Source organism: Pipistrellus kuhlii, unplaced genomic scaffold (genome assembly GCF_014108245.1).
Source record: "Pipistrellus kuhlii isolate mPipKuh1 unplaced genomic scaffold, mPipKuh1.p scaffold_m20_p_7, whole genome shotgun sequence".
NCBI classification, from domain to species: Eukaryota; Metazoa; Chordata; class Mammalia; order Chiroptera; family Vespertilionidae; genus Pipistrellus; species Pipistrellus kuhlii.
The window spans coordinates 34,625,632-34,638,725 of NW_023425573.1; the positions used below are offsets into that span (position 1 = coordinate 34,625,632).

At 43.4% G+C, this 13,094-nt stretch overlaps 1 protein-coding gene across 7 annotated transcripts in view; it reads right to left on the reverse strand.

Moving 5' to 3' along the window:
• The window catches only part of OSBPL6 (oxysterol binding protein like 6), a 168,732-nt gene extending 163,655 nt beyond the window's left edge, over positions 1-5,077 (reverse strand). For 4 of the 7 annotated variants that reach the window (XM_036420726.2, XM_036420728.2, XM_036420723.2 and 1 more), the window contains exon 1: positions 4,977-5,065. The gene's annotated coding sequence lies outside the window, so the exon portion shown is untranslated. Of the gene's footprint in view, positions 1-4,976 lie in introns of all 7 variants that reach the window. The other 3 variants (XM_045575225.1, XM_036420724.2, XM_036420727.2) reach the window with 3 other exon arrangements.
• Positions 5,078-13,094: the final 8,017 nt, after the last annotated feature.

Genomic DNA, 13,094 nt, shown 5'->3' on the forward strand with positions numbered 1-13,094 from the left:
GGCACTTTTTGAAACGAGGATGGAAGACAAGCTGGGATATAACATCCACCAACTTCCTGTCCTGACCTTCCTATTCCTTTATCCCGGTTCCTTGTGGATTTTGCTCTCTCCTTCTCCCTTGCTTTCCTCCTGGAGTTTCATGTGAACCCTACGTTTGGCTGGCCTACCTTAGAGATCGACTCTTTTTATAGTTCTTCTATTTGAAGTTTACTGAAATAAAAAAGAATTTCATTAATATCTTTTCATAACATGCCATTCAAACTGTGCTATTTTTTTCTATTCCAGGGAAATCACACAACAAAAATTGTGCAGATTGTTGTCTATGATGTAAGAATATGCAAAAACTTGTCTAGCTGCTCCAGATAAACAAAAAACAAAAATGGTATCTTAATTTAAAATATAATCAGACTTTAGACTTTATCTCCAGAAATGGTGTTTTAACAAAACCTTTTTATTTTAATGTTCTTGTAGATACTTTATTCTTCAAACTTTTGTAGTTAATATCAGTTTGTTACTTGTAGCAACATTGTATTATGTATAAAAAATATCAAGGTAACTTCTTCAAATTTATGATAAGATTTAAGCACTGGTTTAAGAGATATGAAATAAAGCCATTGCTAGAAATTGAGGCCAGGTTTATTTTAGGTTTGATTTTTGAAAGAAAAAAAAAAAGATTCTAAAAATACAATGCTGTTGTTCTCCATTCTTTTTCCACACTCTTTTCAAAAGGTAGATACATAGGTCTGTCTCAAGAGCCACAGCGAGAATTGTCTTGATAAGATGCAAGATGGAAAAATAAGAGTTAATGTTCTATTTCTAACTCAATTCCTTCTACACTGATTTTCTCTCATATTAGTATATGGAAAAAGAATAACAAGGAAAAAGAGATAGAAAATATATAGCACAAGATCATTTAATTTTTACCTATTCTTTCCTTTCCTTTCCATTGAGTTAAAAGTCAAGGCTATGGGTATCAAAACAGCAAACCCCAAAAACTGTTGGATAGTCCTAGATATTAAGCTATTGAGATTATCCTTCCTAGCTCTGCCTTTTGTCAGCTTACTATATGACTCTGTGATACTGGCCTTATCAGAAGGAATTCCCTGATTAGTTGTCTTCAAATGGAGACTCTCATCTCAATCAGTAACCTAACTAGGGGTCCTCCCTTGGATCTCTCTCCTCACCCCTGACCCCGCATATCTCCGTTTCCTAGAGATGTTATTATTATAATAATTATTATTATTGACCTCAGAGAGGAAGAGGGAGAGATAGAAACACCAGTGAGAGAGAATCATTGATTGGCTGCCTCCTGCACACACACTACTGGGGATCGATCTTGCAACCTGGGCATGTACCCTTGGCCGGAATCGAACCTGGAACCCTTCAGTCCACAGGCTGACGCTCTATCCACTGAGCCAAACTGGCTAGGGCTTCCTAGATGTTTTTATGAACCCTCTGAGAGTTTCACTGTTGGACAATTTCATATGGCTTCCTCCACTTCTGTTCATATCATTTCCTCTGAGATGGCCTTCCTCTTCTCAACAGGGCCTGCTTATCCTTCCTGCAGGTCTCCACGTGAGTTCTTGGCAACTCAGGCCTGTACACATGGACTGCTTCCTCAGCCCTCCACTGTCCCCGTGTGGGTCTTTTGGTGCAGTAGCCTGATCTGCCTTATGATGACTCTGTATGATCCTTATTTTCTTTTCCCTTAACAGGCGTCTTCAAACTACGGCCCTCGGGCCACATGCGGCCCGCCAGGTTTTTTGGGCAGTGAGCGCAGCCGAGGTGTTACAGTAGGAATTAGTAGTTCATATAGTCCGGCCCTCCAGCTCTCTGAGGGACCGTGATCTGGCCCCCACTTTAGAAAGTTTGAGGACCCCTGCTAGAACTTTAAAATTATCACTGATCCATGCATGACCCCCTTTTCTTTTCTTTTCTTTCTTTTTTTTATTTTATTGATTTCAGAGAGGAAGGGAGAGAAAGATAGAAACATCAATGATGAGCATCACTGATCAGCTGCCTTCTGCTTTGCCCCCTCACCAAGGACTGAGCCCGCAACCTGGGCATGTGCCCTGACTGGGATTCTAACCACGATCTCCTGGTTCACAGGTCAATGCTGAACCACCGAGCCACACTGGCTGGACTGACGCACTTTTTAAAAAATACGATTACCTATGAACTTACCACCACACCTGAGAACTACATCATTACCAATAACTTACAGGCACCTATGTGTCCTTCCCCATCACATCCTTCTGGTCTCCCAAAGATAACTATTATCCTAAGTTTAATGCTCATCTTTCTCTTTCTTTAAAAAAAAAAAAAAAAAAAAAAAGTATATTTCAACAACATATAAAGTTGTAATTGATGATTTCTGTTTGCTTGTTTCCCTGGCATGTAAATTAGTACAATTGTGGGAAATAATTTGTTAATATTTAGTAAGTTAAATATTCACACACCCTATAAATCAAAAATTCTATACCTAGTTATATGGCCAAGAAAAACACTTACACATGTGCCCCAGAAACATGAATGATCTGAACGGCACTCTGCAATATTTTTAATGCAAAAAAAAAAAAAAAAAAAAAAAAGCCATTAACAGGGAAAGAGGGAAATATTTGTTACAGACACATAATGTATGACTCTTAGTGACACAATGTTGGGGGGAGGGCGGGGGTGTCACAGAGGTCAACAGAGAATATAAGACCTTTTTCCCAAGATTAAAACCAGACTTTAAAAAAAGAAGAGGGGTTAGAATTATTACTTCACCATTTCAGTAAAAGAAAAAAAAATCCTTATTTTGAGAATTCAGGCCTTGTCCTCCCAAACTAGATGACAAACTCCTGAGGGCAGGAACTTTTTCATTCTTATTTGTATCTCCCACATGCCTAGACCAATATCTTGAACAGATGGTGTTCAATAAGTAATTATCCACTTAATGCTTACTGAATGACTTAATAATTTAAAATTTAAATCTTTTCCCTCATCCAACAGTGTCGTGAATAAAGCTGGAAAAAAAAAGTTTATTTATGTATACATTAACTTAGTTCTATTTCTGCAGTGGTAATCCAGGTATCCAACCACAAACTCTTCATCCTGGACCTACTTTCCCTCTCTTCTTCAGGTAAAGTCAACATACAGCCAAAGCAATCTAGGGATAAGAAAACATATGATCCTGTAAAAGTCCAACCAAATCATATAACCAAGAGACAACTAACAAACCATCATAATATGGGACTGCGATATCCTAAAAGGAATACATCCACTGAATGTATAATTGAGTTATCTCCTCAAAACTGAAAATATGAGCAAAAAACAGGTTTTTTAGACTTTCTAAAAGCAAAGATTTAATTTCAAAGGATTTTGTTTCTTCTTCGAGAAAAAAAATATTTATTTAGGGGAAAACATGAAATTTGGGGTAAAAGAATAATATGAATAATATTCCACCAATCAGGGCCTTCCTTATAAACCAATGAGAGCTATGCATATTCTCTGTAGGTGATTATAGCGGAATTACGCTGCAGCTTCCCTTCGACCTTGGAGAACTCTGCTCACTCTGAGTTACTGCGAGGGCTTCTGTTTCATTTATTATTAGTCTTTGTATCTGCAATGCTGTAGCATCTGAAAGGATTATCAACACTGGGGGCTTGCAGTGCCTAAAACTGTAGAAATGATTCCAAAAGCAAAGTGGGGAGTGGGCGGATTATCGCCAAGAGGAACACAAAGTGAAGGATATTAAGATGGGATATTTTCTCATTTTACTTTTGAAGGAATGCCGCATTTAATTAGCGGTGTAATAGATTACCACCCATTTGCATGCAGCTTTTAAATTTAAAAAAAGACATTCAAGAAAAAAATATTTTATTTGGGGGAAAATATCACAACTGAATACAACATACAATTTGCTAAAACTACTCCAGCAATTGGAAAAATGGAAATTCTAATAAGAGAAAATACCTATAGGACTTTTGGGTCCGGGGGGTGGGGAGGAAAGAAAGAAAGAATCTAGCACTCCTTGAGGGTTCACTTAGTTTCATGTCAATTGCTTCATTCCATTATGTAATGCTTTCCCCAGCTTTAGATCTGTTTAGGCTACCGTTCCGGCATATCACCGATTGCCACAAAATCAGTATAGGTCATGCAGATGTGCCTTCTATTCAGTAGAGGCTTTAAAAAAAAAAAAAAATCTGCTGCTGTCATTACTTCTCCCCGGCTTCCTCCCCAGCTCTCCCATCCCCTCCTCCCCCAGATGCCCGGGCGACGGGAGCTGCGGGCAGTGGCCGGCTGGCTGCAGGGGCAGCACGTCTCCACTGCAATGCCAACGCCGTCCGGGTCTGAACCGGGAGGGCAGATCGGCCCGGCCGGGTGCGGACGGAGGCTGCAGGGCAGGCTGCAGGGGCGCCGGCAGCGGGCTGGCAGGGGTGCCCCGCGGGGGCAGTCCGCAGTGCACGCGCTCCATAACGCCAAATGCACAACTTCCCCGGGGCCGCTCCGCCCGATCCCGGATTCCTCCCGGGGAAGGGGCGGCGTGGGCGGCAGCGGGAGCGGGCGCGGGTTCGGTTCTCCGCTGGCAATTACATCAGTCCCTCTGCTGCCCCGGCTCCGTGCCCCGCAGCCTGGGGGAGCCCGCGCGGGGGCTGCGGGCACGGGAGCCGGGCGGCCGGAATTCCCCGACACGAGGAGGAGGAGAGGAGGGCGGCGAGTGGGGGGGGACCATGACCCAGCGCCCCCTCCCACCTCGGCTGCTGGGCTGGACCAGCATCGCCGACCCCAGCTCCCGAGCGCAGAAGCTGTGCGGCCAGGGGAAACCCCTCCCCGCCCCCCCAAGGATGCTCCAGGGGCCCAGAGGGAAGCTGCCCATCCGCGCGCCCCTAAGAGTCCTCGGCCCTCCGGACGCGCACAATGCCCCCCGGACCCGGCACGGGCGCCGTCACATCCGCTCCGGGGGCACCCTCTGCGGCGGCCAGGACACCTACCTGGGAGGCGAAGGGCCGCCGATCCTGCGGCGGGAGGGAGGCGGGAGGCGGAGGCGGCCCCGGCGGGCAGGCGGCGCGCGGCGGGCTGGGGAGCGGAGCCCGGTCTCCGGCTCCGACAGCGGTGACGGCGGCGGAGCTGCGCCCCCAGTGGTCCGCGCCGCAGCCCCTCCTCCCCCGGGCGGGGCGCTGGCGGGGCGGCGCTCCGGGCTCCCCGCCCCCGGCTGGCGGTCCTGGCGGGAGAGGGTCCGAACCCTTACCGGGCACCCCGGGGCGGCGCGGCCCGGCACTGCAAACCTCCGGCGCGCTGGGTTGCTCTTCCTGGGCTCATCCCCGGCCCGGAACCCGTGGGAACCTCTGGTTCCAGCGATCGCCGCCCCGGAGACCCTGATCGGGCATCCCGGGGCCTAAGCGCCCTGGAAGCGTCCCCACCCTCGCAGGCCGGCGCTGGGGGGCCGGCCCGGTTCGCCGCTGTGAGCACCGTTAGAGAGCAGATTAGAAGGGAACAGCGGCCGACCCCTGTCTCAGGTTGTCACTCAGACTGGTCCGTAACCTACAAGACTGTGTGCCTGCTCCTCGCCATCCCTGACACTCAAGCAAAAACTTCCCAGGCCCAGACACACTTGGGCTCCTAGAAAGAAAAAAGATCGTTCTCCCTAGACAGACCTTCCCACCCCCTGAAACTCTCCCACCCTTAAACCCGTCCCAGCCTGTGCCCGAGGGCAGATTAATCTGAAGACAAAGTTTCTGGGAAAGAATGGGGTAATTTAAATATTTGCACAGACTTTTTTATTTTTTTTTTCTGTTAAAAGGTGATGAAATCTCAGAAGAATCTCAAGGCTGTTCTGCCATCACCATCTTCAGGGGGATAAAAATCGAGAGAACACTTATTGTAACAGGAATTGTTACTGAAACAGCGCTGGGGGTGCTTCGTGGGCTCTCTAGGGGTCCGAATGGATGAGTTGAGATGCGGGGGGGGGGGGGGGGGCGGTGGAGAATAAGGGGGGGGTCAGAAATTGAAGATAATGCTACCCCACTGAGGCAATTGTGATGGCATTTCACTGTTTTCTGTGCTGATAAAATCCTGATTTGCTATAAAACATAGTCAATTGTATGCACTTTTTCTCACATACAATTTCTCTTGAATCTCCAATCCCACCTTTTGAATGAGTTTCTTCCACTTTAACTAGCATAGTTGTCATACTGTCCGCAATAAAATAATAGATGCTGGGCCCGTGACACAAGGCAGTTTCACCTCCTTGTGAGGACTGTCTTCTCAAGCTAACCCCCTTCCTCACCCCCCCCCCCCTCCTGCTGACCTTCATTGGATCATCCCCACCTTTTTACTCCTTCCATCTGAGTTCCATAGACAGAAACTACTAAAACTGCTCGCTCTCTAAAAAGAAAAGCCAAACCCCAGATAGAAGAAAATACAAAAGTGTGAAAAGAGGTGAGAGCATGCAGTCTTCAACCTAAAGAATTTTAAAACTTTTCACATTTTTTTTCACTGATCCTTTCATGGCAATCAACCATAAACTATTGAGGAAGGGAGGGTAACCATCAAGACCCAATTCTCTCCCTGGCTGGTTTGGCTCAGTGGATGGAGCATCTGCCTGTGGACTGAGGGGTCCTGGGTTCACTTCCGGTCAAGGGCATGTACCTTGGTTTCCGGCATATCCCCAGTGGGGGGGGTGCAGGAGGCTGCTGGTTGATGTTTCTCTTTCAGCAATGTTTCTAATTCTCTATCCCTCTCCCTTCCTCTCTGTAAAAAATCAATAAAATATATTGTTTTTAAAAAGACCTAATTCTCACCTTAGCTGGTTTAGCTCAATGGATAGAGTGTCAGCCTGTGGACTAAAGGGTCCCAGATTTGATTTTGGTCAAGGGCACATGCTCAGGGTTGTGGGCTCCATCCCCAATAGGGGGTGTGCAGGAGGCAGCCTATCAATGATTCTCTTATCATTGATGTTTCTATCTCTCGCTCCCTCTCTGAGAGAAATAAAAACACATTTTTAAAAGACCTAAATCTTGTGTTATCACAAGAATGCCTCCACATGTTTCATCCTATTCCATATTAGCTGTGGGTTTTATTATTTTTAAAAGTAGGTTTAATTATCAAGGGGAAAAGTCTACTACCCGACTCATTGATTAACAATCAAATAAGATGAGATGGCATTTGGGGAAATGGATTAAATAGAGCTGACACTGCATATCAAGGCAGCTTCTCCACTCTGACTATCACAATCTTCTGAAAACCCAGACTGGCATGGATACATAAATACAAATAATTGGCTTTTCACTGCTTTTTGAGCTATGGCACTGTTATTGCTCAGAAGTTGCCAGAGAGCAATGTTTTCAATACATACTCAGCAAGTATATATTATTGCTGAGAGTTTGGGTCACAAGTCATATGTTGACTAAAAGGATCTCTGCTTCCCAATCCATTCCTTTTATTTGTCTCAGAGAAGTACTTGTTCATGGACTTTTTCAGTTAAGGAAGATAATGATATTCTTAAAATACTATTAATGCTATAATTTCATAACAAGCAAATGAACTGAGCCTCACACAAATCATAGTCCCCACCTTGAATTCTTTTTGTACAACTCTCACACTTCCTTTTTTTATTATTATTAGAGAGAGTGGAAGGGAGGAGGGAAGACAGAGAGAGAAACATCAATGTGAGAGAGATACATCCATTGGTTGCCTCCTGCAAGTGCCCTGACCAAAGCCAGATATCAACATACCCATAGTAGTTCTGCTTCCCTGATTGAGTTCTCTGCCAGTGCTTCAGCTTGTGGCTGATCTGTTCTGGAGGCCTGCACTGGGTCAGTCACCTGGAGACAGTTAACATTAAGGCAGGGCCAGTGGCTCAGAGACCTGGAGAGGCCCAGAGCATCTGAGGAAGTGCTCTAGCTGTGTCATAAACATGCAACACAAATAGTCATGCTTTGCTTTGGACTTGTTCATTGAGAGTGTTTGGCCTTGAAACTAATTTATTATTACTAAACTAACCTACTTTGGTAAATCACCCCCATATCATCACAATGGAATATTTTATCTTTGTTAAGACATCTTTTTTGGCTCCTTGAATAGAAAACAAATCAAATCTCACTTGGCAATTCTGACTAGTATCTCCCCTACCTATGAAAGCATCCTGAGTTTCTCATTTTGTTACAAATTTGAACTTGAGCATAAAGGTGAACATTCCTTTTGTAATGTACCTTTGTAAAGTAGTTGATTATTTTGTGTTTTGTTTGTTGGGTCTGTGTGTTTTTGGGAATGTGGTTTTGTTTTGTGGTGTGTTTCCCCCCCCCAAATTTACCATTTTTACATTCCAAATTGATTTTCAAAAAGCAAACTCTTTGAAATAATAAGTCCTGCAGGATGGGTGTAATATTAGCTAGGGTTCTAAAATGAGGGGCCTTCATCACCACATGTACTGCCAACATTTTTCTTACCAACAATATTGCCATCAAGAACACCTGGTAGGCAGCTGGCAAGCACAGAAGCCTATCTTCAGGTCCCAAACTCCGTTTAGTCCAAAATCCTTCATTCCCACACTCGTGATGTGCCCAGAGGAGGGAGCCCAGGGGATGTTATTATATTCCTTTCACAGTGCACCTTTCATTCAGAATGCCCATCAGACTAGGATTTTGTTGAATTTATAGATTGTTAGGGTAGAAGGTTGGATTTTGATTCATTTAATTAAATTCAATAAACATTTATTGAGTTTCTGCTATGTGTTAGACATTATTCTGGGTCCTTGAAATATAAATGAGCACAGAAAAGAGTGTGAGGAGAAAAAAATAGTTGGTGGGGTGGGAGGTTGGGGGGCTGATCATATAGGGTCCAGAAGCCTTGTGAGGACTGAAATTTGTTCGGTATGAGATGGACAGCTATCACAGGTCCATGCAGTGGAGTGAAATGACTTGACTTAGGTTTTAAAACAGCTACTTGGTGTGTTTGTGTGTGTCTCAAGAACAGGCTCTAGGGAAAAGGGGTAAAAGCAGAGAGGAAGCTGTGCCATCATCCTGATGTTTTGGCCAGGTGGTAGAGTGGTAAGAGTTATGAATGAGACTTATTTTCATTGTACTATTCATCTTGTGGTAAGATTTTAGGGAGGAAACGTAGGGCCCTGCTGCCTCCAGATATTGGGGAATGCTGATCAACTGATAAAGATCCTAATGCCTGAGAGAGACTGTTACCAGGGTTAAATACCATTATCAGCCCAGCAACAAAACAGTGATCCATTCTTTGGGCATTTTTTTAAATCCCCATTGGAGGATATCTTTTTTTCATAGATTCTATAGAGAGAGGAATGGAAAGAAAGAGAGAAAGAAACATCTACAGGAGAGAGAAACATCAAATGGTTGCCTCCCATATGCGCCCTGACCGGGGATCAAACCTGAATTCCTCGGTGCATGGGATGACACTTGAACCAACTGAGCCACACCAGCCAGGGCCTTTGGGCATTTATAAAACACATGGAAACACGAATACTCAAACACAAGATCAGGCCACATGGGAAAGTGGACTGTTTGGGCATATACATGAAAGACACCTTACAATCACAAAAATTCAAAATGAAATTTCCCCCCAATATTGTTCAATAAAATTAGCTTTGCTTCATATCCCAGGGCCTCATTTGAAAGCCAGAACTTCAATGTAAGCAAACTCAGAACCAGGACATATTTAGCCCAATCTCTTGCTGAACTAGATTCTTAAAGTGTACTTACTATTAGTTGAGTTCTCCTTACTCTCTAGAGGAGCTAAGGGAGCAACAACCCAACCTTCTTGATGGACAAGGATTCTAAGGGCATTGAAAGTTTTCTAAGAATAACTAGCATAGGACTGGATGCTGCTAATCTGAGGCACCCAACATCTTCCTCCCAGTTTATGGAAGGGTCATTCATTTACCTGTGTTTGTCTCTAGACTCTCAACTACTATAAGGAATGAGGATGTAGTTCCCAGACATGCATTTTAAAGACATTAACTTACAGAGTGAGAAAGTCCTTTCAACTCTCTCTTTCTCTTTTTTTGTTTTTTTTTTGTTTGTTTGTTTTTTTGTTGACCTCAAGAAGTCTCAGTTTGGTACCCATGTTTTTAATATTCTCTTAAGATTTACAAATCTCCCATTTTAACAAAGAGCAAGCCGACCCTGCTCAGAGCCTTTGATCCTATTAGTATATTTCAAAAGTTAATGACATTTTATGTGTGTTGGTTTTGATTGCATTTAGTTTTAGAGTTATTTTATGTTTGTACTTGTGATAAAGTTGTGCTATAAAGTTTGTTTTTAAAATACCTTCATTTAGGAGTATTTTTAATATGCTTATCAAAAACATATTAGATAAGCAATACTGTAACTGGATAGCTAAAAAAAAAATCTTTAAAGCAGCAAAACATCTGAAATTTAAGAAAAACTGTTAAACTGAAAAGAGCAAAGTCCAAAAGGCTGAGAATATAAACCCAGGACCAATCTTTTCTAGCTGTTTGACTTTGACCAGGTTTCTGAACCTGTCTAACCCTCTGTTCTTCCTTTATGAGAGGGAAAAAAACCTAGTAAGGTGGCTGTGAGGGCCGTTATGGTAACACTAGATGCCTGAAACCAATTTCAGACATCCCCTGAGGGGTCCCAGATTGTGAGAGGGTGCAGGCCAGGCTGAGGGACCCCACCAGTGCACAATCGGGGCTGGGGAGGGATGCAGGAGGTTGGCCAGCCTGGGAGGGAGTGGGGTATGTCTTCAGGGCATGTCCAGCTTGTCTCACTCAGTCCTGATCAGCCAGACCTCAGCAGCAAGTCATAATGTCTGCCCCCTGGTGGTCAGTGCACATTATAGTAAGTGGTTTAGCGACCTTAGCATATCATTAGCATATTACACTTTGATTGGTTGAACAGACTACTGAACAGCAGGACATTTAGCATATTAGGCTTTTATTATATAGGATGTGAAGTACCTCTGATGTAGAACTCTGGACAAATGTTACTTGGGGTATATCTGTCTTCCAAAAGTCCTCCCTTTCTTGGAGACGAAGCACAAATCTTATGATTTTTATGAAATGTTTGCTTATACCACAGAACTGTTTCCCACATTCTTCCTACAGTTTTCTGTTCTTTCCACTAGGTTTGGACTTGCCTTCTTCCTTCTATTTAATTATAAGCTCCAGGAAGGCAGCTTTTTGTTTAAAGCCATGAACACTGTGGGTGATTAATAAATATCTAGTAGAAGTTTGATTCAATTAACCCAGTACATGTACCTTAAGTCAAACTGTCCGTGGACAACCACAGTCTTGGGCTCCTCATGGAATGGTCTGAGAATCTACATACATATAAAGTACTATCCCTAAACAGAATCTCTCTCACATATAACATGACCTACATTTTCCCATTCTCTGGACAAGGTCCTGTCCTAAGACCTGGGCAGAAATATGAATGAAGGCCCACATACCATAGGCATATAGATTTAAAAGGTATAAGTCAAACAAACAGTTTAATACAAAATGTCCTATTCTCCTACCTTGACAACTGTATCTTTGTAATGCCCTGGCAAGTACTCAGAATTTCCAAACTCCTTGCAGTTCTAAGCAGATGCCTTTGCAGTGCAGGAAGTTATAGCACTGGTCCTGCCTGGGTCCTGCACCTCTTCTCTTCCCACTTGCAGCTCTATCCCATCCGAGGAGGGTCTTGTGCTGACACAGACACAATCCAAACCCCACATCCAAACTCTGTCTACATCTCCCTGAAACAGCTGTCCCTTAGCACCAGGGTCCTGGTAATACAGAATGAGGTACAGTAGGTGAGTCCTACACATATCTTGCCCAAATTGAGGAGTACGTCTGAGGGACGGGAGGGAAGTGCAGAAAGGAACTCTTAAGCAATGACTCCCTCATCTGACACAAGAACTGTCTGGTCTGTGCTTACATTTATGTGTGTGTGTGTGTGTGTGTTTTTTTTTTTTGTGTGTGTGTTTTTAATATATTTTATTGTTTTTTTACAGAGAAAAAGAGAGAGGGATAGAGTTAGAAACATCGATGAGAAAGAATCATCGATCAGCTGTCTCTTGCACACCCTCTACTGGGGATGTGCCCACAACCAAGGTACATGCCCTTGACTGGAATTGAACCTGGGACCTATCAGCCCGCAGACTGACGCTCTATCCACTGAGCCAAACCGGTTTCAGCTTACATTTATGTTTTAACATCAGCATTCCCTGGGCAGAAAAATCATAAACCATTTGCCCCATAAGTTAAAACTTCACAACCTTCCTGCTTTGCTATTAAACTCCCGTCTATCATTATAGAACTGTAAAAATATTCAAGTCACTCTATATATCTCAACTTCTAAAACAACAAAAGAACCAATGCTTTAAATTTATTTGTAGATATTAATAAATAGTGATAGTCAAATTCTTCAACATGGGATACAGAGAGGAAATTGCCAAAAGTAATTCATAAATAAATTTTTCTTTTATTTTTTTCAAAACCTAACTCACAGACTAAGTAGATGAAGACTAATATCCCTCTAGGGAGGTGAGCCTTTGACATCTGAAGAATAAATGAATATAGATGAGTAAAACAATATGCCCTACCCTCCAAGCTTTTATCATAGAAGAGACCCAGAAATAAGAGTCAAGATAGGAAAGAGTCTTATTTCTCAACTTCCTTAGGTTTTCTCATTTTGATTCCTCTAACCCTATCCACACCTGACCCCAGGCCCAAACAAAGTGCTTTTTTTTGGTTCCATTTAGTAGAGCTGACACACTGGTATTTCCAAAGTATCTTCACGAAAAAATCAGTTCAAAGTAAGTGGACAGAATTAGAGAAAAATACAACTAATTTAAATGTAGCCTCACTTTCATTTTTAAAAAATATGTTTTTATTTATTTTGAAGAGAGAGAGGAAGGGAGAATGACAGAGAGATAGAAACATCGATGAGAAAGAAACATCATCCATTGGCTGCCTCCTGCACACCCCCTTCTGGGGATTGAGCCCGCAACCCAGGCATGTGCCCTGACCAGAATTGAACCGTGAGCTCCTGGTTCATAGGTCAACGCTCAACCACTGAGCCACACTGGCCAGGCTCCATCCACAGTTGGAAATCTTCAGGTGTGGAGGGCCTTCT